This window comes from Argiope bruennichi, chromosome 4, assembly GCF_947563725.1.
Source record: "Argiope bruennichi chromosome 4, qqArgBrue1.1, whole genome shotgun sequence".
NCBI lineage: Eukaryota > Metazoa > Arthropoda > Arachnida > Araneae > Araneidae > Argiope > Argiope bruennichi.
In genome coordinates this window covers 124807748-124835486 of record NC_079154.1, presented here as the reverse complement: position 1 = coordinate 124835486, position 27739 = coordinate 124807748, and the positions used below count along the sequence as shown (strand labels likewise).

At 30.4% G+C, this 27739-nt stretch overlaps 1 protein-coding gene across 1 annotated transcript in view; it reads right to left on the bottom strand.

The window, feature by feature from the left end:
- Positions 1 to 27739, bottom strand: part of LOC129966433 (transcriptional regulator ERG homolog) — a 159992-nt gene that overhangs the window by 126683 nt on the left and 5570 nt on the right. The gene's annotated exons all lie outside the window — the stretch shown is intronic.

The following is a 27739-nucleotide window of genomic DNA, read 5'->3' as shown; positions in this document are numbered from 1 at the left end:
TTTTTATTTCAAGTTACATAATTAATTATTGTGTATTTCACGCTTTATGAAATACCAAAAAAGTTTCCTTATATCTGTCCAATTACTTATAAACTTTAAAATTCTAAAAAATATGCTTTTATATTGTTTATAAAATTTCAGTGTGTTAGATACAGTTTGTTGAGCAAATTAAAACACTTCTGAAAATTTATCCAATTCATTTTCATTCTCTGTCTATAGGAGGATTACAAAAATAAATGTCGTCTTTAATTAGGAATTTTCATATATAATAACAGTTACTTCGAAAAGAAACCAAATTTAATTATAGGATTTTCTTAAATGTAATAATGTTTATTGAAGTAGTGTTTTATTAACAAAAGATTTTGATACCCTTTTCTGGAATTCGAGTTAGAATATTTACTCTCATATTACAGTGAAATGAAATTTGTTTCTGTTCATTCAGTTGTTGAGATCAGATCGGAGAATACATTCCTATTTATCGTCCTTTCTCCAAACTTCTATACCACATCAACGTGAGATCCTTTGATATACAGTGGAGATTTAAAATTCCATATACATGAAGGATTTTTAGAGTAAGCAAGGCCCGCAATGCATTGAGAAAGATCTTATACCAGATAACTATGCCTTAAGTCTTACATAAAGCTCGAATGCATTTACAATGACATCGTACTGTTATTTGAGATAAAGTTGTAGTGTATTAAAGGGCTCGTAATATTTTGCTATGATTAATGATGAGCACATTAACCCTTTCCACTCGGATCGCTCTTCTCAAGAACCATTCTAGATCGTATATCATTTTGAAATGTTATTTATTTATTTTATTTTTATTGCCAAAAATATCTACAGAATGGTTAGGAGATGATAAATTTTTTGAGGAAGTTGAAGATAAAGCAATTATATACATTTATTTTTCAGAGCAATTGCCAAGTTCTTGCATTAGATGAATAATTATACTTCGGATTACCTTTTCGAGTGCAAAGGATTGAGGAAATGAATAGGATATTTCTTAAGATCAGACTTAGAAATGTTAAAAGATATTTATTTATATTTTATTCTGAAATTCCAAGGATTAGAAATTTAGTTCAGTTTATGATTCTCAAAGTTATAGAGGGTTGAAACTTTAATTATCTCGACTAAGTTTTACATATGTATTATAAAATCTCTCTGTCCTGTTTGTCTTTTGTTATTTTTTAAAAGCAGATCCCAGATTTTTTGAGATTTAAGCATTAGAATAAACCGACAAGCTTACTGATACAGAAGTAATTTCTAGATAAATTTCATTCAAAATTTAGCATTTTCTTCCTTGTATATTGAGTTAAATATTTGCTAAATTATTTACAAACAATAATTTTCTCCAAATTCTAATTTAATTTTTTAAAAAATTAAATTATCTATTGGTACAAGATATTGATTTCACAATGTTTTTTTCAATGCCGAACAGTAATGTGAGGGTATAGTAACAATTCTGTTGGAATTGGTGCTATAGAGTCTATTTCGTGCTAATAGGGTTTATAACAATCACATCTTAATTTATTAAAGGATTTAGATTTTTAAAAAAGGAGGAATAAGATTTTGTTTTATTTGAATCATAATCGTCTAAAGAAAAGACAAATAGATTTTTTTTAAAAAAATTAAAAATTAAGAATAATTGTAAACTTAATTTCAAAAAAAAAAAAAGAGGGATGGTTTTTGGGAATGCATCATGTTTTGTACAGGGTGCGGCCATTGAAAGTGTTCACCATACGTTTTCTTTCACTTCTTGCACTTTGACCATCATTGCCATCTTTGAAACGATAGATTGCGTCAGACACTGTTTGCCGAGGCGCATTAAGGAAACGAACGACTTCGTACTGTTGTTTTCCTTGCTTAATCGACTCTAAAATAGCAGATCTTTTGCTTCGCATTGTACAAAAATAAAAAATAGAAACCAATACATAAACTAAAAGGTACATTATAAAATATATATTTTATAATTGAAGAATAGACAAACAGGAATGAATAAATATTAAAAAGAAATTAATTAATTTCTGTTCGATGATGTAATAACATTGTCCGATTTTTTTTTCCGCACCCTGTAAATGTTCTCATGTTTAAATCTACGCGAGGACTGTTGAGAACTGAAGCAATATATTTTTTTTTTTCATGAAGGTTAGATGGACTAGAAAGTAACTAAGTATTACACGATTTTCAGACTTTCGTATGAATTGAGGGACGTTTGATTTAAGATAATGGATTTAGCTTGTATTAAACCCATATGCATTCGAATGAAATGGACATAGAATTTAAGATTTTTGGTTTCAAAAATGGTATAGTGGAAGGCATAGAGTTCGTGTTTCTAATGCACCTTTTACGAATGGTGGGTGAACTAGAAAAAGCAACTCTAAAACACAGCAAAAACGCTCGTATTAATAATTGGAAATCCATCGAACGAAGTGTGGATTCTTTTATATACGACTACAGTGCATGCGAATATACTTTTGACTAGGCTCTTGCTGTATGGCGCGAAATTTGAAAAGGGGGAGTACATTCTGGAAGTGTCATCGCGGTTATTCAATTTATAATCAAGGCTATTAGGATTTTCATAGCATTGCTTAAAAATGGTATGCAATGCTAAAGGATTTAAATGAAGACTGTGTTTTACTTAAAAGAAATTATTAGGTTAAACTTGCCCAATTAATTTAATGCGTGAAAAATTGAATAAAAGATTTAGTTAAATTTCACGATGAAAAATTAAAAATAATTTGATAAAATCTAAAGATGTATCTCTACTTTAAGCTTTCATTCAATGTCTGAAATGTGCAATTTTTTTTGTTTGAAATACTAAGATATTCGTATAGTAATAAAACAATATATAAAAAAAATTATAAAGCTCATAAATATACGGATTATTAAGAAAGACGGAAAGAAATTTTCTCTTAATTTCAGATTCATAATTTATCGGAATTTTATTCAAAATAGCACTTTTGATACGTTTAATATAAATAATAATATCTATTGAAAGGACTACCTATTCCGTTTATCTATATTTTTAAAAGGTTCTTTCTCTCTCTCTCTCTCTCTCATATATATAATTTTTATATTGGGAACTTATATATATTTATAAATTTGCAATAACTTCTTTACCATCATAAAAGTCTTCTTGTAAGTGTAAAAATATAACTTTTTTTTTTCATTTTTCAAGATAAAAAAAATTTAAATTATTTTAACTTTATGGCCGAATACTTGCATTTACGCTATTAAAAATCGTGATATAATAATTTTTAATGACAGCTTAAAACAATGATTAAAAATAACAGTCATGTAGAAATATAAATATATACATATTCTCTAATTTGTATCGTATTCATATAAATTATGCGAAAACAAAGATATGTATTACTAAAAAAAGTATTTGTATCAAAAATAAATTTTTGTTAACATTTTAAAGAATTTTGTACTCGACTATGGAATCAATCCATGTAAATATTCCCCGGAGGGGTTTTGTACAAACAAATCATGTCTTTACAACCCTGAATCTAGTCACTTCGATTCAAACCATTTTCCCATGACACTCACCATTACAACTCCATAAAAGAACAGTCTTGATTCACACACACTTCATCACACACATCACTCGAATTGGATCCGCAAAACCCCCTTGAACAACAATCACTTCACTCGATTAAAAGTCAGGGACCATCAAAAATCACACTCTCTATTTACGGCATCGGTTACCCTTCAACGGGTACCAGCCCTGATTTTTTTATCGTTTGTTACACCCCCCTTTCAAATTGACATGAAACGTATTCATGATGTTCCGTCCAATCAAACCTCATTGATAGTGACACGCGTGGTCATGGGAATACGGGGGAGAGGAGATGACAAAGGGAGGGTGCACGCATCGCCGGTCATCCCTCGTGCCGGAAGTGGGAGCATCAGAATCGTTTGGCCGACCTCCCGGATTCGATTACTCCTCGCCCATCAAGGGAGGGTCGAGTAATAAAGTCGCTGCACAAATCGCAATTTCTTAGAATGATATATAATATGGAGACTAGTCGTAAAATATGATACAAGAAGGTTTACAATTTTAAAAAGTAGGATTGGGAACTTTAGATATAAAAACTGTGTTACAGCATTGAGGAAAATAAATGAATGAAAAAAAGTAAAGGAAAAAGAAAAGGGTCTCCCAATATCTTAGGCAAAGTTTGGGCTGGGGAGGTGGGGGGGGGGATAGTACAAATCTTCTTGCTTCATTACAAAAATATGATATAATGTTAACTTTTATGGAGCAATTTTTTTTTCATGTGCTATGTCAAAAATACAAATACGTAAATATATGTTTATTTACTCGGGAAAGGAGAAATTTAAATTCCCCATCGTCAGTCTCGTATTTATTATATGAAGCAATATATTTTGGCATCTTTTCTACAGTTATAAAATCTAAATTTCATCAACTCATTTTAAGAAGCATAATGAAAAACCGAAATCATTGAAACTAAAATCGATTGAGGATATATTCGCTATAAAAAGTCACCTAGATCGATCTGATTAAACCTTTTCATAAATTGATTTTATTTACTCCTTTTTTACTTTCTCGTATATGTAGTATAGAGAAAGTATAGTAATTGTCAAGAAAATACACACTCTATTTTGAGTAAAATCTGTACAGAGGAAGTCCGTCTGTGTGGCTATTCGAATATTAGCCCAACAAAGATAGCTAGATATATAAAATTAGGTGCACAGATTTAACATCTATGATGCAGAAATCTATCCAATTTTGAGGCAAATCCAACAAGGGATTGACTGTCTGTTGGTCTATCTTTCTGAAACATATAAACGCGATAACACAAAAACACAATGACTTAAATATATCAAATTTGGTATAGGATTTCGTGAAATTAAGTGTAATTTTGTGTCAAATTTTGGTTTCAATCGGTCGAGGAAAACGTGTCTAAAACGCAAATTTGATTTTCTATTTTTTTTATATACAATTTACCCATTTATACATTAATCGCCAAATAACTCGCCAAGGATGACACGATAGATACAGTAAAAATGCTAAATTCATGCCAAAATTTAATATTTCCTAACTATTGTACATCAATGCCATGTAAAGCATTCTCTGGTATGACAGTTTGTGCGAGAAAGTTTTGATGAGACCACTCCCTCTGGTTACTTTATCGTGTACCAATTATGGAATGTAAAACTATTACATTTCAATTTGATAAATTCCTAACTCCCTAAGGCAGCAGCTAACTCCCTAAAATAGCAGTCTTTGTAATTATGTCCTTCTATTTGCCTATGGCAAATGAAATTTGCTGTGTGTCCTTACATTAAAGTTATAAATAAGTATATGCTGGATGAATACTATCAACAGGAAGTCTGTTTCTCTTTGTGCATATGAACGTACCTCGGAAACTCACCAAGCAAGATGGACGAAAGCTGGCATCGTCAGAATTGTAAATGTTGTTGTTTCTTATGGCACTTGCCATGGACAAGCCCGCTGTTACGAAGGCAGCGATTTAAGCCTGTAGGGGAGCGCCTCTTGTTTTTTTAATAGCGCCAACTAGGGCCAAGAGTACGACTTTGCTACTCAAGCGTCACTCATTCGCTTGCACAACCCCTTTTTACAGGAGGGCCTATTCATACATCTCACAGATAGAACAAAGGAAGAACAACCATGCCCGAACCGGGGAACGAACCCAGAACGCCCAGATCACGGGGAAGACGCGCTACCTTTATGCCAGGACGCCGGCATTGTAAATGGGAAGTACATTTCTTATCAAATTCGTCAACTGGTTCATTATTTGTCTGTCGTTCCATTCGTGTGCATGTAAACATGGTAATTAAAAAAAACGCCGATAAACTAGGTAAATAAAATTTAGAGTGAAATTTAACCATCAAATTGTTGATATATCAAAGCATATACTCATTTCTCTTGATTGCAGAACATTACAGATCAATACTTATGCATCATATTACTAAAAGGACGACTTCTGCTAGTTTGTGGATATGTTGATTTATATTGTTTTTGAAAATAAATGTAGAATTTATATAAATGTGTTTTATTTCAGTTTCATTATTTTATTACAACCATAGCAATATCATGCTTGAAATAGGTTATTTTTGCTTCGACCCAGCAGAATTAATCTTCATGGCATACACATTTTATTAGAAATGATGCCAAGAAAATGAATCTCGCCTTTTAAATGATGTTACATATGCCAATAAAATGAAATTACAATTTCTAATTTTACAAAAAAAAAAAAAAAAACATTAGCAATAAAATTATTTGCAAAAACTTTGTACTATCAGTTGCTGTCATCATAATAGTGATTACGACGCCAAAATGGTAGACTTCATCCACGAAAGATACGCCATCGAAGCTTTCGACGATGAGGATAGAACGATGGAAACAAGATGTTTTTCTGCCACTCAGGGGTATGAGGAGAGGGGAGGGGAGGCTGATACGCTTAATTCATCAGGGAACGGCTGGGTGGACCAGTTGCCCTCTGACCCTCCTGGCAAGAGCTCTATTCTTTTGATTGAGAAGTCAAATGTAATAGAACGGAGTGGGGTGGGAGGATTTTCAGTGTTAGTTCGAACAAGAGCAGGGAGTTGGCGCATTAGTTCCAATACTTTGTTATGTTTTTGGCAACATTTTTGTAAAAAATTTTGCTGGATGGAGTGCTTTGTTTTGATAAACTACTGGAGCTAGTTATTATATTGCAAGTCAATAATTGTTGTGTTTTTGTCAGTTGAAGATATTTTAGTGAACAGAGAAAAAAATTAATCTAATTAGCATTCATTGTACAATATATATAAATTGACGGAAGTGTCATGGTTGACAATTTTTTAAGAAAGGAATAAGAATCAAAATAAATTTTTCTTATTTAAAAAGAAATTTTTATGCAACCATTTTCTTTAATTATAGTAAAAAAAAAATTAAAAATCATGCATAAATTTTCTATGTCATATTTCTATAAATATTTGGTAATTTGCTGTATTAATATAGTGTTTAAATAATGCTATTATATTATTTCAAGAACTGTACTATGTAATTTCTTTAAAATGTGATAGAGATATTAAATTCTCTTGTAGCAACAATTAAGACCGGCCTATTTCTAACGGTTTAGAAATAAACTATAGGGTCACAATTAAATTGGTAGCCGTTTATATTCTCTTAGAAAAACGTTATCAATTTAAATGCAGTGTAGAATTAAAATTAGTCATAAAATAAAAATCTCATAAAAAATTCAAACGATTTTTTTCTCTTCGAGCATTGCAAATAACTCAATTGCAACAATCTTTTGCATTTAACAAAATTCTGTTCTGAACGTAAAATGAATAATAATGCATTTATACTTCTTATTATGCAGGTAATCTTAGCTTATGTGATACCTTTTTTAGATTATTCCTACCCTCCCCCTTTTCTTAAGCATTAAATCTGAGCTGCGCTTCGATTTAACAACGAATCGGCACGCCACTATCATTACGTCTGAGATCTCAGAAGATGACTACTGCTCGTTCCGCGCCCTTTTTATATCCTTCCGTGTGGCAACACCACTTCTTCGAGTCAGCGGTCATTTCCTGGAGTGACGCCATATTGGCGATGGCAGAGTCTGACTGACAGATTTGTCTTTTCATAAGCCGGCCTTTTTTTTCTTTCTTTTCATCTTTTTCTTTTTTATTATTATTATTATTGCAGGAAGGAACATTAGTTTCCGAGAAGGAAATAGAATGGTTCTTTGCCAAATAGTATGGATTATCTCCACAGGTATTACAGATAAAAAGAATTTCCTGCGAGCTGTAAGGTAACGCACGTTTCTGTGTCAATCATACATTTGCAGCAGCTATTGTGAAGCCTAAGGAGGATAGTTTTCGACACGAGTAGGCTTATATATTTTGTCCTTCATGTAAACGTGGAAGACCCGTGCATTTTCCTTATAATCTGATGCTATAGAATTTTTTATAGTTTATCCATCTTAAGAAATTAAATGAGGTTAAGAATATTTAGTTAAGGAAAGTGACATTTAGAGGCAAGCTTCTACAGCACAAAATTTCAAGGATAAACTTTAAAAAATGTTCAGTTTCTTTATATGCTTTGGATTAATATTAATTAAAAAGAAGTGTAAATCCGGGCTTATACTATTAATTAAACACCTGTGTGTAAGGCTGGGATAGCCTGGTTGGTAGGGAGTTGGTTTCGCATCTTTTGGGTTGTGGGTTCAAACCCCGCCGGCCGAAGTACATGGTGGCTGGTGCACATATAAATCTGTCGTAGCCAAAAAGTTCTCCAAGTCTAGACAATACCACTGGGGGTACAGAATCAGAGGTGTTTGTTCTCCGATTCAGGCCTAAATTACAATCTGTGAATGAAATGTATGAATGTCCGCCCCGTGAAAACGGCTGTGACGCCTGAGTAGCTAAGACGTACTCTAGGCCCTAGATGGTGCTACTGAAACAAGAGACGCTAAAACTCGGCTTAAAATCGCTGACTTCGTCAGAAGACTTGTCTATGACAATTGCCATAAGCAACAACAACAAAACAGCTGAATTTAGATTTGGATTATAATCAAGACGTGGCCTGAAAATCTCACGCCATTAGCTGTCACGTTCGCCATTGTTGATAAGGTAGCGAATTTCGATCGAAGACGTCCAATTTGGACCCCATGCTAAAACTTTTCGAATAAAGTAGCAAAAGTTTATCGCTTTTATCCTGTTAACAAATTTTATACTCTTTAAAATTATACAAGAAGAATTTAATTACCTCTCCTGGCCTCAGCACAGTAAAACTATATTTTAAATTGCTGGATCGCAATTTTAATATTCTATTTTGTTGGATTCCAGGAAACGTTGGTATCCCTGGGAACGATCAAGCTGATGTTGCCGCAAAAACAGCTAATTCAAATGAAGAAATCTTTGTTCCGTTTCAAGACTTAAATCAAATTTTAAAGCAAGGTTCGCTTCGTATATGGCAGAATACTTGGGACTCGCAACTTGATAATAAATTGAATTCCATCCAACCATTTATTCCTGGGTTTAAGAATGACTCTCTCAGCCGTAGAATGAGTGCTGTATTAACAAGGCTTCGCATAGGTCATACTCATTTTACTCACAAACATTTACTTCATTCAGACACAGCTTCAATTTGTGCAAAATGTAGTATTGTAATTTCAGTTCGACATATCATATGTGAATGCCCTAAATACCGCTTTCTAAGAATAAAATATTTCGGCAGTGATTATCCAAATTTGAAAGATATAATTAGCGAACCTTTCCATATTAATGTATTTTCATTTTTACTTGACATCAATTTCATGCATAATGTCTAATTTCCGTTTTCACTTTGTTATTTTAACTTCACGTCCCCTTACTGAAATGAGTATATTTTTTGTATTTTAAGATAACTCGAGTTTGGCACAGCTTGGCCGGTATTAGCCCTTGAGCCATAAAAAAACAATCAAATCAAATCAAATCAACCTCTTCTGGCTCCGGGCAGCATGATCCATATTGTTTCTTTAGAGAAAGTTGCTTTTGCAGCTACAATACTTGTTAAGGTCATCAACAAATCATTAGTAGATTTATATATTATTCTTTATACAGAACACACGCAAGCGTTTCATGTGTTTATCAGGATGTTTATTCTCAGAACCTTTAAATAGGCGCATCTCTAAAATAATGCCTCATTTACTACTTTTTTCTTTATAGAACGCAGTATGGGTTCCGCAAAATTACTGAGAAAAGCTTATTGATTTCCCGCGCTACATTTGAGTATTTTCCTTAGATATGAACGAAACTCTCAAAAAAATATATCAATGTTTTTGATTCTGCAATTTTAAATAAAAAAATGTTTCTTTCTTATTTCGATTTATTATCTGATATTTTAATTTTTTTTCATTTCGAAGGAAAATATTAGTTTATTTTTCTTATTATCAATCGTACTGATTACTCTTACTTAATCATTTCATTTTTTATGAGAATTTGTTTTTTGCTTCCAACTTTCCTCTTATTCATTCATAAGACTTATCTTAAAGAATCGATTGATTCTATCTGTAATGTGTCAAGTAAAAGCAATTTAATTTCCTTCTCGTAGATGTTGAGAAGATTGAATTTAAAGAGATTTGGGGATATGAGCGAAACAGAAATGACTGTACAAATAACATCGTGCAACAAATTAATCGCCAAATTCTACACTCGGCTACTCTTTTTTTTTTTTTTTTTTAACAAACACCTGTTAGAAGCAGATATATTTAAAGCCCAACAGAAAAGATTGTCTGTATACTTCTATGGCTCTAATTCAAATTATAGACATGTGAATACACCTGTTATGTTATGATTGTCATACGCATTAAGCCATTAGTATGAATCCATGGTTGTAGTAAACTCTCTCGTGACGGTGAACTCTCAAATAACCACAAAAAAGATTACAGTTGAAGAATAATTCCTTATGTATCCAAAGATTGATTTTGATAATATTTATCATCTCTTGGATCAATGAGACGCTTTGGCAATCAACCCAAAAAGTGATTATATTATGAGCAGTAGATAGTATATTTAAGATATTATATCACCTGAATAGCATTCTTTAATTAGCAAGTATATTTATATTCTCACAAGCCATTACAGAAATTTATTACAATACTTTTGCCATTTGGCATGATTTATATTTATATTAACCTCTTACGTAACGCGTCTAGCGCGTTCAAGTGAAACTTCTGCAGGGCAGCCGTAACGCTCTTCAAGCGTTCTTCAACATTTTAAAACTTTTAAAACGCTTTGTAAATGTGTACTTCTTTGAATTTTTATTTTTGTTTGTTCTGATCTGTATAGAGATATCTGTACTAATAATTTATAATATACAGAGTATATATACTATTATAATACAGTTAGTATACAGAGATATATACTAATCTGTACAGAGAAAACAACACTACATGCGGCGAAAAACAAGTACCCCAGAGGAGAAATTTTCGAGAACAGGAGAAAATGGCGGAAAGGTTAATTTTTGTTGATGAAATTTTTAATGAATACTTTTTGTATTTGACCCTAGAAAACAATCGCATATTTTTTTATTAATAATCACAGTGAGATTAATTTAATCGTTGATTTGTTTTCTCAAATCAAATGAATTGCCATTTAAAATTTTAAATTCTGCTGCCTTATAACACAATACACAGATTTAAAAAAAAATTGCAAAGGAATAACTACAACTTTGTACTATCCAATGTTTTTAATTTTTTAGGGAAATTTTCAAACTTTAAAAATTAATGATGAGAAGTTCAGAAGGAGTTGTGGAAATAACTTCAAAATCAAAGAATCCAGAATGAATACTTGAAAATTAAAAACAATAATGGCACATTTCATTTTGTTTCTGATATCATTTACTCAATTCATTAATAAGTAATAAACTATTACATGTATTTCAGAATTAAATTTTTTTTATGATATAAGTAATCTATTATTTAACCCTTTAAAAGGTCATTTTTTTCTAGTCATATTATGTTAAAATATTTTTAGGCTTAAAATTAGAATAAGAAAAGGGATTCATTTAGCTTATTAGATAAATTTAATTTGATTAATTAATTAATTTGGTTAATTAATAATTAATTAACATATCAAGACACATCATTTTGTGTGATATAAAGAACTGAAGCATCTAAGTTTCTGTCTTTCTAAAAAAATTTGTCAGAACTTATGCCAACCTACATAAATTCATATAAAGATTGATAAATTTGGTGGGAAGCATACTTCCCACGGTCTTAGAAAGGGTTAATGGCAGATGTTTCAACAGAAACTGGGTAAAAATCGGGTAGATGGAACCGATTGAATTACAGCTTTTGAGATTGAAGCATAAAAAGGATAGTTTAAAAAAACGATGAACGAAAGGAATTAAAAAAAACTTTTTGTAATCTAGAAGACAAATGCAGATTCATTTTATTAGGGATATAAGGAAAAGAAAATTTCGCCATTTTCTCTTCTACTCTGATGAGAATAGAGTTTGAGGATGAAACTGAGTGCCGGAACACTGCATCTTCTAATAACTTCCCAAATACATTTGAGCAGTTATTTGAACATCATTTTTCATCATAAACACAACAGTTTGAAGATCATTTTCACCCTCTAACGTTTAAGCATTTGTAGCTATCAAAAACTTTCAATACAAAAATTGTTTCGTTTCAAAGTTGAATGTTTTGCCCCGTTTACTATTAGAAAACTTTTTCCACTTCAATTTTTCCAATAACAAAAATTATACATAAAAGAAATTGAATAATTTAACAAAATCCAAAATAAAAAAATTAGTTAGAGAGAAATTTAATTCAAAATAAGCTTTTCTTAACTAGTCTTGCCTCCAGATAAAGAACCTGAAAATAGCGATTGTGAATTAAATTCTACAACCAAATATTTTTTTACATGATTCATCTGCTGATGTTAATCCACTTTTTAAGTTTTTTTCCCCTTCCTGGTTATCTATACTTATAATAAAGCTCAATGTGTGTGTGTGTGTGTGTTGGCGCTCTACAGGCCAGACCGTTTGACATACAGCTACCAAATTTGATACATGTATACCTTGGAGGTTGGGAATGTGCACCTGGGGTTTCTTTTTTCGAATTTTTAATTAGAATTTTAATTATTAATTAAAAACTAACTTTCCCGCCAAAAAAATCTTCTATTATCCCCAGCGCCAAACGAGAAAGGCTTCAGTTTTTTTTTTCTCCCAACAGTAATGAGGCTAGGGTTAAAATTTTTCGGCTGATTATTTCAATCGGTTCTGTTTATTTTCTTAATGTTTGATGCATTTAAAATTAAACATTGTTAATGAATCAATCTTTCAGATTCATTCTGAAGTACTTTTGAATTAAAATAAAACAGAATAAAGGAAATTAAAAATTTCTAATCCGCATAGCGTTACCCCAACTGGCGTAGAAAAAATCACGTATTTGCGTTACGTAACCGGCGAAGAAAATTCACGCATGCGCATTCTGTTCTGATTGTTGCCATGACAACGTTATCAATGGATGATTTAAATTATTTTTGGGTTAGTTGCATGCTTTTGTAAGTAAATTGTATTTATGTTAGTTATATATTTTTTGTATATGCTTATAGTTTTAAGTACATCGTTTTTTAAGTAGTTTTTTTAAAACCTGTTTTCAACCGTTTATTTTAAACGATTCGTTTTATTTTCTTAGTGTTTGATGCATTTAAATTTAAACATTGTTAATTAATCGATCTGCTCATAATGAATCTAAGAAAATTTTGTTGACCAACTCTTGAGATATTACATAAATTAAAAAAGATATTCTTTAGTGCCCATAAAGTTTAAACGCTGAGTGACTCTATTTTCAGTAATCAGATTATAAAAAAATGCTTTGTTTCAGTAAAAAATATTGTTATATTAATTGAAGATAAATTCTTTCCACTTTAATTTAAAGCATAAATTCTACCTGTGCTAACAGAAAATGAGAGAGATACATATTACGTTATGACTGAAGGCCTTTATAATATTATGAATGAATTATATGGTAATCAAAATTTGAAGTTTTAAAATATTTTGATGAAGAAGCTATTAAAGTAGAAATTGCATAAAATATTTAATTATTAAAATTTTAACGAACATTAAGATTGGCGAACCGGCTGGTCGCCAAAGGCGGCTAGTACAAGAATAAAAATTAAATTCTATGCTACCAATTTTTTTTTTGCTCTAAACTAGCGGAGTTATTTGTTATTTGAATTTTTAAAATCCTCATAGGATGCAATGCAAACGTTCACAACATTACTATACTTTAAACAGTCAGTAAATAAAAAATAAAAATTTTAATTGAGTTAAAATTAAATTCTAAACTTTTCTGACTATGCATTTTCCAACATTTTGATATGGTGAAAATCCAATTGCGTAAATATGAATTTTAACGAGAATCCCTCGAACGAATTGTGATGTGTCCTCAACGATCCAATGATAACGATATAAAAAGTATATGTTTATAAAATTGACTGAAATATTGGCGGAAGCATATTGTATGTTCTTTTTTTACAATAATTGTACACTGTTAAATTTGACAATTTTTTCAACAGAGAGAAATGAGGGAAACGTAAAATCGTAAGTATAATAAAAAAAGATGAAAAAAATTTAATAGAATCATTAAATATTATTTATTATTATTTAACGCTTTGTCGTCTTATCGTCTATGCGTAAGCAAAAGTAAATAAATATTTCACAAATAATAACTCTGAATAAAAGGATATAAAAATGCTGCTTAGCTGGATTTTACTCTATTATGATTTGATTGTACCGAGATGACTGTCATAATAAAACTTTTCATGCAATGTCGTTATAATTTACCTTTCCTAATGTGAGATAGATAAAATTAAAAAATAAGTTGCTAGATTTCCAAATTTTTAGGTAAATGAAAGAATCAAAGTGAAAAGAAAGTATATTGTGTAAAAGAATCATTACAAATTAATTTACTTCAATAAAAAATATCGCGAGATATTTCAAATAAATATGTGACAGATTGTATTTTAAGCTATTAGTCATTAGTTCAAGATCCATTAGCTATTACTATGGTATTTTTATGTTCTTTTGCATAAATTTTGGCCAGACGATATTTTTATAAATTTCGCTTTTTAACAATAATTGAATTCATTTACAATTCTAAAAATAAAAATTTCTGATCCTGACTTTAAAAAAAAAAAAAAAGTAACCAGTACGATATGTTGAAATATTAGTGTTCCGAAGTATATTCGCACTTTCCACTGAAGTGATTAAGTGAACCAAAAAGTTCTATTTTTTATGCTTGAAATCGATCTTGTAATAAATCAAAACTCCACCGGAAATACGTAATTTATTTTTGAAACGATTGAAGAACGCGAAACTTTATGATTATTTTTGTATTCGAGAGGGGGAAAAAAACACATCGATTCTCCTAGAATAACTTTCGAAATTTAAAAATCCATATTGTTATCAAAATAGATTAACGTGCATCGGGGCTTTCGAGTTCGAAATATACTTTTAAAAACTACGAGGTTTTATCGAATATTTTATTTCGGTTGTGTATGGCTTTTGGAATCTTCGAAATATTTTTTTTTGTTATTATTAATAATAAAATTTATATCATTCGTTGGTTCGAATATCGGAGATTCTTTTTTTTTTTCACCCCCAACTTTCATTTTCTGTCCCCCCCCCCACTCGTAATCCTTTTCCACTTCCTCTGTCAGACGACATTTTTGAAAACGTGCTGCCCCCTGGCGGCTGTCGACAACCTTCGGTTTTCAGAACCTAAAAGCAAAATGAGATAACCGAACAAAAGATGTCAGGAATTTTTTACTTGCTTTTTAATTCTAGCAACTCGGTGGGAATTTTTAAATTAAAGCTTTTGCGAAAAGGATCAGAAATAATAATAAAAAAACATTGCCAATAAAAAGAAAATGTGGCTTCGCTGCCTGCTTGGTTTGTTTTTATGCGGGCAGCATAGAGAATATTGGGAAAAATTCTGACACTGAGTTAATTACAATGAAAGTTCACAGCGCCCTCTCACACAAACGGTGGAGACCTTGTAATCGTTCATCACGTGTATTTTTTTTATAAGCTGTCTATGACAACGGTGGTCTCTCTTTTGTTTTAAGTTCACTCGCGTTACTCAGTATGCTGATACTGCTATAAATTTTAGTACACGATTTTTTTTTTTTTTTTTTCCATCACGGCGTCTTTTGTTAGAAGGGTTGCAGTGACTGGCGACAAGCGCAGTCTGAAAACATAATTAAGTGGCTTAGTATCTAGGAAAAAATGTTCAGATAGTTTTATTAATTGAGACTGAATACTGATAAATAATATTGCTTTTTATATCAAGCTGCGCATTTTCGAAGCAAACTCTTGTTGAAATATATAAGTAAAATTTGGTTGTTTAATGATAGATGTGATGTAATAAGTTTAATTTTTTCGACAAAATTGTTTAGAATAATTAAATTTTATATTTTATGCTATATTTAAACATAACAAAATGCATTAGATAAGATAAGAATCTATTGGGAGAAATGTATGACTTAACCAGATTAATTCAATTTACTGGATATTGGGAAACAGTCTACTATTTAGTAAGAATTAAGAAGAAATTAGAGCATTTGAGGGAGGGAATTACGCGTTTTATAGCGTTATTTTAAGGAAAGGGGCTATGCTTTTGATTTGATTTGTTTTACAATCTAAAAACAGCTAGTTATACATTTAATTGTTCAAATCTAATTGTTAATTGTATAGCCCATAACCTGAAAAAGAGTGTGAATATATTTTTACAATAAAAAAGAAACCGCTTTCTTAATTTGTAGCAGAGGCGGCGATAGCAGGGGGGCAATTGCCCCCCTGTCGGCAGCCTTTTGCCCCCCCCCCGTCGGCGAGAAATTCAGAGTTTCGTCGGCAAAAGTGTTCACCGTTTCATAATGGTTGTTGAGAGTTGATCATTATCGAATATGCTTATTTAAAATCCACCTTAAAGTTAATATAATGTAAACAGTTGAAATATCCAAGTAATGGTTAAAGTGTTTTGGTTATATTTGGCAAAATCAAGTGGGGTAGGTCAATAATATGCCGTATTTTGCAGACAATTTTTGATTGACCAAACTAAGAACTGAATGCAATGGATGTCGAAGACGTTACATTCGCAGATTTTAAGACATCTGATTCAAATGTCTGTCATTAAGCTTAGAATTTGTACTACTTTTGGTAATGTAACCGACAAGGTAACAAGTGAATAAGATATTGACAAGGTGATATTCTCATTTTGTTGGTAATTTTTGGTCTGTCGAATAAACTCAATGCTGTGAGTGCCGAAGATGTTAAATCTGCAGATTTTTCAGACATTTGATTAAAATGTCGTTCATCAAGCCTTTAATTTGCATTACTTTTGGCAATAGAACCGACAAGATGACATGTGTATAAAACATAAGACATGTCGTATTTTGTCAAAAAATTTTGATCGGTTCTGAGAATTCAATGCGAGGGGATGTCGACGAGTCCAAATTCACAGTCATATTATTTAAATGTCATAATGTTCATTCAGCATATAATTTATACTATATTTAGCTGAATAGTCAATAATCTGGCAAATGAATACGACGTCACATTTTTTCCGACTAATCTTTATCCTTCGGCTAAGATTTTGTCATAGATTATGAAAAAAAAAATTGTTTTCATCGGGCACTTCGATTACCTGCCAGTGGAATTATTAGAGAAATTGAAGCTTTTATATTATTCATGAATAGAACGATAGAGTTGTTTTCCATAATTCATCATTCAAATTCAAGTTCTAAAATTAATCATCATCTTATTCATATAATTACTACTTCCTCGGTAACGAATTGATAAATTTATTTTATTCATTTCACTATGAGAATTGCCTGACTAAAATCTAGTTAATGGTTAAACTAAATTAAAAAACAACAACAACACTGTTTTCTTTTGACACTCTTGTGAGTATGCATGCTAAGAAGAGTTATTTTGCTGTAACCAAATTATGTGAATTCATTATACACATAACATACATATACACTGGAGTAAGTAAATTGTATAATTGTAAATTAAATCCATTTAACAATAAAATATCTGTTTTCTTTTGCAATCTAATTTATCATGCTACAATTATTACACTAAAGAAATATTACCGACTGCAGTTGACGAAAAAAAAAATATTTTTGGTATGGCAGCTTTTTAGCTACACTACAAAAGTTTATCCAATTTATCCTAATTTTTTAAAAATAAATTATTACCTAAATGCTTAAGACTCTGCATTCAATATTATGACTATGTAATCGGAGAACGTATCATTTATATATACTTTTCTTTTAATTAATATTATCGGCAAAAAGTATATAATTTCAGACACTCCAAAACATTTAATAGACTTTGAATAAAGATTGTTTGATAAAAAGATGATTGAAATAGTTATTCTTAGAATATTCATAAATAACACGTCAATCCCTTGATATACGCATTTACTTAATTTCCTAATTAGATGGCAGATCTTATTTGGGACAATTATTGTTATCTTAATCCTCAGAAAAATATAAGGGCATTTGAGGTAATGATGCGTTTTCAAGTGATTTTAGCTTTTTAAATTACTTAATACTTACATTTAATTGCAGATTTAAAATTAAAAATTAAATAATTCCATACGCGAGTTAAACTCGCCATTGTATATGAAGGAGTTCAAAAAAGCTTATGCATGCAACTGAGGGGATAAAACACACCTATTGGTAGGAATATTAGCTTGTAATTACTTTGAATTAAGAAAGTACTTAATAGTACATAGAATAGTCAGAAAGTGCATAAATAAAAATGAAGATAGGTAAATTCATGTTTAAGATCTAATTTTTTTTCAAATAAAATGCATTGATTTTTTAAGCCTAAATATATATAGAAAAATAAATCCAAGGGGGATGTAACGTTTAAGCAGTCCATTTTTCATAAGAATATTTTTCATATCTTACATAAAATAATAAGTTTGTACATATATTTACAAAATGTTTCTCCGGCCTTCTTAAAAAACAAAATATTGTATCTTTTCTGTTTTCTATATTGTTCGTGTCCGAACTATAGTACATTTTTATTGAGTGCGCGCACTTATTCTCCTCGGATTCGAAACATATCTTAATTCTTGCTCGTTGTTGCAATTCTTACTTAACAAATATTTTAGGTAGGGGACTAAACAGAAAAATCGGTTTTTGAAGAAAACATCAAATATTTTTTATTTATTATTCTGTATTTCTAAAACAGTTACTTTTGAAAAACTTTTTGTTTCAACATTCATTTTATATAGCTTTTGATATAAAATAGTAAGAGTATGCATTTGTACATTTAGCATGACACGTCATTCTGGTACAATCTGTGTTTCTATCTATATACTACAATCTAGAGTAGAATATGACTATATTTTTTTTCTAAAATTAGATCGCAGAGAAATTAAATCTCAAGAGTCTCATAAAAAATAGACTCAAATGTTGACAATTTTTTAATGGTTAGTAAAAAAAAGTGAGAGACATTTTTTTTTTACAAATACCTTTATAAAGTTTTAACAATAAAAAAAGGATCAGCATCTGAATAAAAATGAATTAAATAATACTTGATTTTCTTTAATTAAATGTAAAATTAATTATTAAGAGTTATTTTGATGCCAAATTAGAGATATGGTGTTTGCCCCCCTGTCGGATTTGTCTTGCCCCCCCCCCCCGTCGGAAAATCTCTACCGCCACCTCTGATTTGTAGCAGCAAATACAAGAAAAAATATTAGCAAAATCCGCATTCCACGATATCCGATTATTTTAGAACTAAGAACTAGAAAATTAGAACTATCTCTTGGAGCAAATCTAAAAAAATGCATGAAAATGACTGAAACCTACGTTCTTTTTATATTTAATCTTGAAATGTTTTTTATTTAACCCTTTCAAGACCGACGGGACATTTAAAAGCATTTAAACCAATAAGAATTTTCTGAAATCGGTCTTGAAAGGGTTAAGAAAAAAGATAAAATAATACGAATGGTGAGAATGCTTAATTTCTTTCCGCTAATCGATAGCTGTTTGTAAAATAGCAAATTAAAGATCTATTTCACAAAATAAGCAACAGAAGATTATAAAGAGTTCAGGAATTGAAAATCTATTTAGAAAAAAAAAATCAGAACCATTGGATATTTCATACGAACAGTAAGTGATAACTGAAGTGTAAAAGTTGTTCGTTTCTGTCAATTGAAAATGCATGAGTTGATATTGAATAAAAAGCGAATACTATTCTTCGAAAATAGAGAAAATACAGAGAATCAACAGAAGGGTAATGTTCATTGCAAGTATTTCAGTTTAGATTTGTATATCATTTACATGACTCAAAACATATAAACACATTTTTTTTTTTAAAGAAAACCTTACTAGAGTGTAAATTTAGCTTTTCCAGTGTTAAGCGGAATTATTCTTTCAGCTATGAAACTTTAGAATATTAGATTTGTCCCCATATATTATGTTTGTGGCATAGAGTAAATTTTAATGCTTTTGTATACTAGTTGTATGAAAATATTAAAATAATATTTTCAATCTTTTTAATGCTTTTTGTCGACATTTCTAGACCTTTTTTTTAGTGGACATAATCTCGCTTTAGCAAATATAGTAATATAACGAGTATATTTCAAAGACACTTGACATAAATTAAAACGTTTGAAAATAAACGAAATAACTATTTTATTAATTTCAGTTTAAAAGCTTTTGATGCATAAATTGAATGCTATATTTTTGTAAAATCTTTTCCATTAAAATAAAATTAAATTAATTTTAAAAAAACCTGCAATTTTTATCTACTACTATTGGCGAATCAATTGATCGGCAGAGACAGATAGTAATAAAGATTATGTTTACAATAATCTACGAAGAACGCGTTTTATTTTTCAAAATCTACAAACCTAAGAATTAAACATATCCATGAATATTTATATCTTATGGAAAACTGCTTCTTAAATATTCTATAAATATTTATGAAAATAACCTTTCATTTTATTTTTTCTTAATAAAATATTTAGAAATTCACTTTTCTAAAGATAAATTTGTTGTACCTTCAAAGCGTTTGGTGTCTTACGAAATTATTTCATGTTGCAGATCTTAAAAGGTAAGCTTATTTAAGTAAAAATTTTAAAGGGATAAACGTTATTATTTTACTAATTGACATTGTAAATATTAAATTTCAGTGAAAGATCAATTTCTACTGATAGAAAAAAAAAATCAGTTTACTCGGAATTTGAAATTTAAATCTGTCATTCAAATAGGAAACGATTTGTTATAAGACTATTTTTTTTCTATGCATGTTAATAGCATATATATTCTTTGAAATGGAATAAAAAATTTCAATTTATTTTCAATAAACAGCATCTCATTTCTTAAGCAAAGTTTTTTGCAATATAAAATTAGCATCTTAATTTATCTGAGTACGTTCGAAATGAGATTTTTGAAAAAAACCATAAAGTAGCTATATCTTTAAATTTTTACATAAAATAGATTGAAAAACATCTATGAAATTAAACTGTAGCGGTTAAATTTTTGAAAGAGTTTTGAAAGTTCGAAAAAATATGATGATTTCTAGGGTAAAAATATGTAAAGATTTTTTTTTTTTTTAATTTATCGGATGATTTGTTCCAAATCTTGCAAATATCTTAAGAAGTATATTACCTAGAACCAAAAATAATCTGTATTTCTATTTAAATATTAGAGTTCAACTAATAGGTAATATAAAATTTTAAATTTTTTTTTTTTTGCATACTGAACGATTAAAACAACTATAGACTATTTCTAAATAAACAGAATGCATATTCTCTAATTCAGTAACTGCAGAATATATTCAGAAACTATTAATCCAAATCCGAACAAAATTTATGCATTAAATTTTAATTTATGCATTTTTGGCTTTAAAAAAACCCTTACTTTCTACCAAAATTTAAAATATGAGGAAAGGCATTTAAATGTTAAATAGTATTAAAACGCGTATTATGTAAATATAAAAATCAACGAAACTTTCCAAAGAAAGAACTTAAAAATAAAATTCAAAAGAGTTTTGAAGACTGTTTTGAAATTAAGAATGTTATTTGAAAAGATGTTATTTGATGTTCTTGCAAAAGATCAACTTTTCAATGTAATCACCTGCTTTAAAGTCAAAATAACAGTTTTAAGCTTAAAAAAACTTAACTTAAACAAAATTTAAATTACTGTTTATTATCATTATTTCCGAATTGTAAACTGAATAAACAAATGCTCTTGATACGAAGAGCACATAAAAGCGATTAATAGCCAAATGTTGTAACTTTTTCATCGCCAAACGCGTTCTTCTCGGCTAGTGAGCGGGGTCGCTTCAACTTCCGGAAGTGCGTTTTGTGCTCGTATATATCGTGACACGAAATAGCGGGGAGCAGAAAATGACACAACCTTCCACAATGCCTCCGAAGAAAAAAGAAAGAAAAAAATTGCAAAAATAAATTATTTTCCATCGACCTTCAATATCGGGTGGTCTGCCTTTGTGACGTGTATTAACGAGCGTTATCGTCTGCCTTTTGCGCGTTTTCAAAGTATTGCAAGCGGGTAAAAATTTTATCGTCTGACAAAGTCTGTTTTTCTAGATTTTTTTTCTTCCCCTTTTTCTTTCTTCGTTCTACTGTTTTTCGCTCCCTTCTTTTATTATAAGCGCGTGTTTTTTTTTTTTTTTTTTTTCTTTCTTTTTTACCCATCATAAACTCGATAATGTTTGTTGGTTTTGCCAAACTTGTATTTTTTTTCTTTGCTCTTTTATTTTTTCATTAATCCCTTGTTAAAAAAATTTCCCGCCCTTTTTTTAGGTCCTTGCTACACGATAGAGATATCCCCCCTCCCTTCATTCTCTCTTCTGATTTGTTCGAGCTTCACAAAGAACTGAAGACAGTTTTAATTCTGATAAAATAAGCAAGACTGTTTTTTTTCTTAACCCAGGAAGGATACATAGAAAAAAAAAAACTGCTTAAAAGTACGTAAACAAGACTCGCTGTCAGCTTTGTGTTTAGAACAATAAGAACGATGACGGCTTTTAAAAATAAATAACTTCTTTCAAATCTTGACACAATCACTGTCGAAGTCTGAAACCAACAAGTCATCAAATTTTCTGGAACTTCCTGTTTGCAGTGAAGCTTGATTGTTTACCCAGGACGTTTCCATGGGATGAAATATATATTGAAATACAGATTTCTTATAATGAGAGGAGCATATTTCGAAACTGTATTACCTATGCGGAAACACGTCATTCAGTTGTTCGTCGGAAATATCTCGACTTTTTAATGGCACACATCCTTTTAATTGTGTTAAAAAAATAATATGCAGATGAATAGGCGGATTCCCTCTAATATAATTTATACTTTTGTCACATTAGAATTTGCTGTTATTAGCTATATGCGTACACAAACAAATGCATAGAATTTGAAAAGAAACGCTTCGTTATCATGAAATAAATAATTTTAAATATATCTTTTTGACAATTTTATTTTATCTTTAAAAAAACTATTTTTAAGTCATTTATCTAATTTTTCCGCAATACCTAATATTATCAAATAATTCAAAGTAGGATTTTAATTTATTAATAAGTCTTAAAGAAAGAAAAAAAATCCGCTTGCTACACAATACTTAATTTAGAAGTTAATAGAAAATATAAGATACAATACTATATATCGCAATAAAGAAACTTATTACAATGGATATAGCTCAGTATGATCGCGATAAATGTTATTATTCGCTTTGTGTTATCAAAAACCGTTGGTTCCGAACCGATATATTCATATGAATTCAAAAATATTCTGTCGTGGCTGGTTCGTGAGTGCTTTGAAGAAATAGGCAAATAGAAAACTTAACAACAAATTTATTGCAGATTCGTTCGAGTTACTCTGCTCAGTAATTCCTTCTTCTCCAAGAGCAAACATTCGAATGACATCACTCTTTTAATTATACTCGCGCTAGTGGTCTAGCGCCATCTATTAACGTTTATTTCCTAACTCTTCAAAATCCAACCACTACATATTCCTTTAGTGGGATCAATATATTGTTTAATGTAATTAGTTTTGAAGAAGAAATTGACTAATATTTTTTTAATCAACGTTAATAAAAGACATTACGTGGAATTCCTTGCTCGTTTGTAAATCTGAGAATCCTTTTATTTATTTATTTATTGTCTGAACTAGAGTGATCTGGATTGAGTTGGTTAAATTAATCAGCTAGGTAACCGACCGGGTTTGAAATATGTTGAATAGACTTAAGCCGCTGTTGCTGCGATTGAATTGAAAAAGCAAAACAGAAAAAAAAAAAAAGGAACCGATTTAATGGTAAAGACAAGAATTAAATTCTTAACAGATGTTGAAAGTTTACCTAAAATTAGTGGATGCGATACTGCAAGGTAATTGAAAATATCATTACTTCTTTTTAATGAAATTCTGAAAAACCATGAGCATTTTGCAATTCTTTATAGGTGTATTCTTTTGCTATTCTCTTGAGATGATAAAAATACAGTATGTATTACCCAAACGGGCTATTGTTATAAATGGATTAATTTTATCAAAATTCTTGAGTCTCAAAGGGGACACATTAAAATGCAACTGTATATTTACCCATAAATGGCATCCCACAGCATCAAAAATATCTAAGTAATCTAACTTCTAATTACATAATACCATTTTTAGTGCTGTAATTTATTTTCATATTCAGTATGTTAATTGCGCAGTAAACAGAATCCATTTTCATTAGTTTTAAAAAGTGAAAAAAATTACCGATTTAAATATTTCGTGAAACAATGAAAATAATTTGAATTTCACTGTAACAATGAAAACTATTATTAAAAATGTTTTTTTCAAAATTGGAAAAAAAAATTAATAATTAAATTAGTATAATTAAAAAAAGAGATTCTTAATTTCAAAATCTGCTGAAAACGCATTTTGTGGATTCATATTTTTGTAAATTATTGAGGGATAACGTCAAAATCTCTCATAATTTTTAATAAAATAAAATTGAAATGATGTGTATATTATCCATCCCCAAATTGTACTTGCACTATTTAATAAAGTCATTATAGATAAAGTCTAACCAGTAGAGAGCCAGTACACACATTTTCTACATAATTTATCTCTTAGATGATCTCTATAACTAAAAAGTGAGAATATGTGTACATGTGTGTAATATTATAACCATTTAATATCCAAATAGAAATAGAGGAAATGCATGCCAATTATTATAAAATTTAGACACTAACATTCGTATACAAAAAGAAAAAGAATTCTTAAAGGAAATATTTTCGACTCATGTAATTATGTTATCAAATATGCGATATGTTATATGTAATGAAATATTTTTTCAATATGATTATTGCAAGAAGATTCAGTGATGGGAAAATACAAAGTAAATCCCGTCACCATTATTCATTTTTGCATAGTTCATGCAAATAGCTAGGTAAGAAACTAACAATATTACTATTTCCTCTGAGAATGCGATGTAAAATCATTTAATGGTTCTTGTAGTAGAAATATTAAAATTAACACTAAAAAATAATTAAATAACTTTAAACAATAATAACTTAATTAGTTAAATTAATTAATTTAATTAAAACCATCTTTGTTTATTGCTTAATTTTAAAAATCTAACAGAATATTCCAGCAATAACGAAATAAGTTTAAAACCATATTCTAGTACAATTTTATAAAACGTTTCTATTCCTCGTACACTTAAAGTTGCTCAAAATTCCCCACGAATCTCTCAAGCAAAGTCTCTTAAAATATCTTTCAGAAAACAACTCCAAATATTAATCCAATTCAACTACTTTAGTATTAGAAAAGTGTCAATACTCCAAAACCTCTCAATATCCTCTGAACAAAGTGAATCCCTCCTAACAATCCCTTTCCGTTGATTTGAAGTGAAATAATGCGCCCTTTATCACTTTCTCACACACCTTCAGGAAATTGGCCACAACACTCCCACCTAATTTTACAAAAGATAAATCCAAATTGAATTTCGCAGAGAACGAATTTTCTAAGGAACCAGACCTCCTTCACCACTTTATGCGAAACGAAATTGCGAAACAAGGCACAATCGATGAAGCATTCTACCTTAACGATTCAATACTTAATTTTGGACCTTATCAAACTTTGCGGCACCGACGATCCCAAACATGTTTTACAGTTAAACCACCTTATCATCTTCATTATCAGCCGCACCCCCTCCCCACACTCGGGCCGATTATGGCAGATAGCAATTCATTCTCATTGAAGAATCTTTTGGGCATGATAGTGGGGGGATTTATGCGCACTACAAAGTGGTTTGTTCTATCTTTTCACTGTCGAGGAGGGGAAAAGGGGGTGGCTATGGTAGGAGGTAGCAGATGATAGCATCTAGCGGGGAACATTCTCCCTCCCCCCTTTTCAATTAGCCGGCTGGGAGCAGCAGGTAATAGAGCGCAGTGGTGGTGATGACTTGATAGGGACGCCACAACTCAATCTAATGTAATCGCTTGTTTCCATTAGTGGTGACTGTTCGGTCAGTATTTGCCTGGACAGCTTCACAGGGGTAGATATAATTTTTAGTCAAATTTTGGCTCAAAGTATCACTTATACACTATAACTTTTTCTTTGGGTAATAGTCATTTAATTTATATCAGCGTTATCTATATATATATATATTATAAATTCTGTTCATTATTTTGTTTATGGCATTATCTTATTTGACACTAATATTAATAAATGTAATCTTAAAAGGCTGGTAAATTTTTAAATTTGAAGTGGGAGAAGGGGCGAAAATGTTAAACTTACTTTTCAACAAATTCTATCCAAAATGCATGCAAAAGTTTAGAAGCATATAAAACAGTTTTCAAAAACCGATATTGTTATATAAAATGAATACCTAAAGGAATGAAAAACTAAATATATTTGACATTTTCTTTTTTAATAAAATGCTATTTGCAGACTTTAGAATGTTTTCAGGTGCCTCACGTTTTCAGAAAATTATGTAAATTTCGTAACAAAAAATAATCAATAAAAAAAGTTTCAAATAATTTTAAACACAGCTCACACTTTACTTCGTAGCCTTCGATTCAATTTATTTTATATAATCGAACTTCTGCCAAAAAGAAACGAGCTTTGTCGCATCAATACAAGCAAATCTGTTCATCATCGCACATTTTGCCACCAGCGAGCTTGTTGCTGCAACCATTAGCGTGACCACTCCACCCGATTCAAATGGGTCACGTTCCGGAACGCGTTCACGTTTTGCGAGGGCCGAGGCACGTGCTAGCATTGGATCATCCTTTTCAAATTGGGCTCCTCCCGTGTCCACAACAGGCATTGTAATGATATCATTTCCTACACACTGATGACAGGGCACACTTTTTAGAGTGAGATCCCCCACTGTGGGAAAGTGGGACGTGAGTTGGAAGGCGAAAGATTTGCATGTTGTAGCCCGTTTCCGTGATCAAATGAGCAACAACGTGGGAAACGATGTTGTCATTTACTTGATAAGCTTCGTTTGCGCGTATTATGCTTAATTTGGTATTATTCCGGTATAATGGGTGATATCTTTTTTTAGTTGTTGCTGTTTCTTTCTGTTAGTACAACTGATCAACAAGCACACGGACTGGAAACTAGTTTGTATAGAGGTCGGAAGAAGGCTTTTGTTGCGCAGGCTTTATGAATTAGCGAGTCGTCTGAAGTCTATAAATGGAACTAATCTGTTTCAGATAATCTCCTAATTCCGCATACAATTGTTTATTTAGTACGGCATAATTGATTAAAAAACAGGACCTCTTTGATTTGTTCGTTTTTCAAGAAATAAAATAGAAAAAAAAAGAATATGGATAAAAGAATCTGTTTATCCTCATCTTTTACCAGCAGGAATCTGGAATTATCTTTTCAAGTGACTTTGTGCACAGCAATGTTATGATCATGATTGCTGGTTTACATTTGGAAAGACAAAGGCCTCATTAAGAATATAAAACAAAAGTTATTCATTTTTTTTAATAGTTACTCTTTTTTTTTTATTTGAGAACAGAAAATTGAATAAACATTTACTTTTAGAAAAAACAAAAAAAAAAAAAAATTAATAAAAAATTTAAAATACTTTATCATACTGAACAGTTTTTAAAATATTTCATGAATATTTAATTTATTTCAACGGCAAGGAAGCAAAATATCTTTTCCTGATTTCGAGTGAAGATCTCCTTTCAAAACCGGGGAGAAAAGAAATATATTTC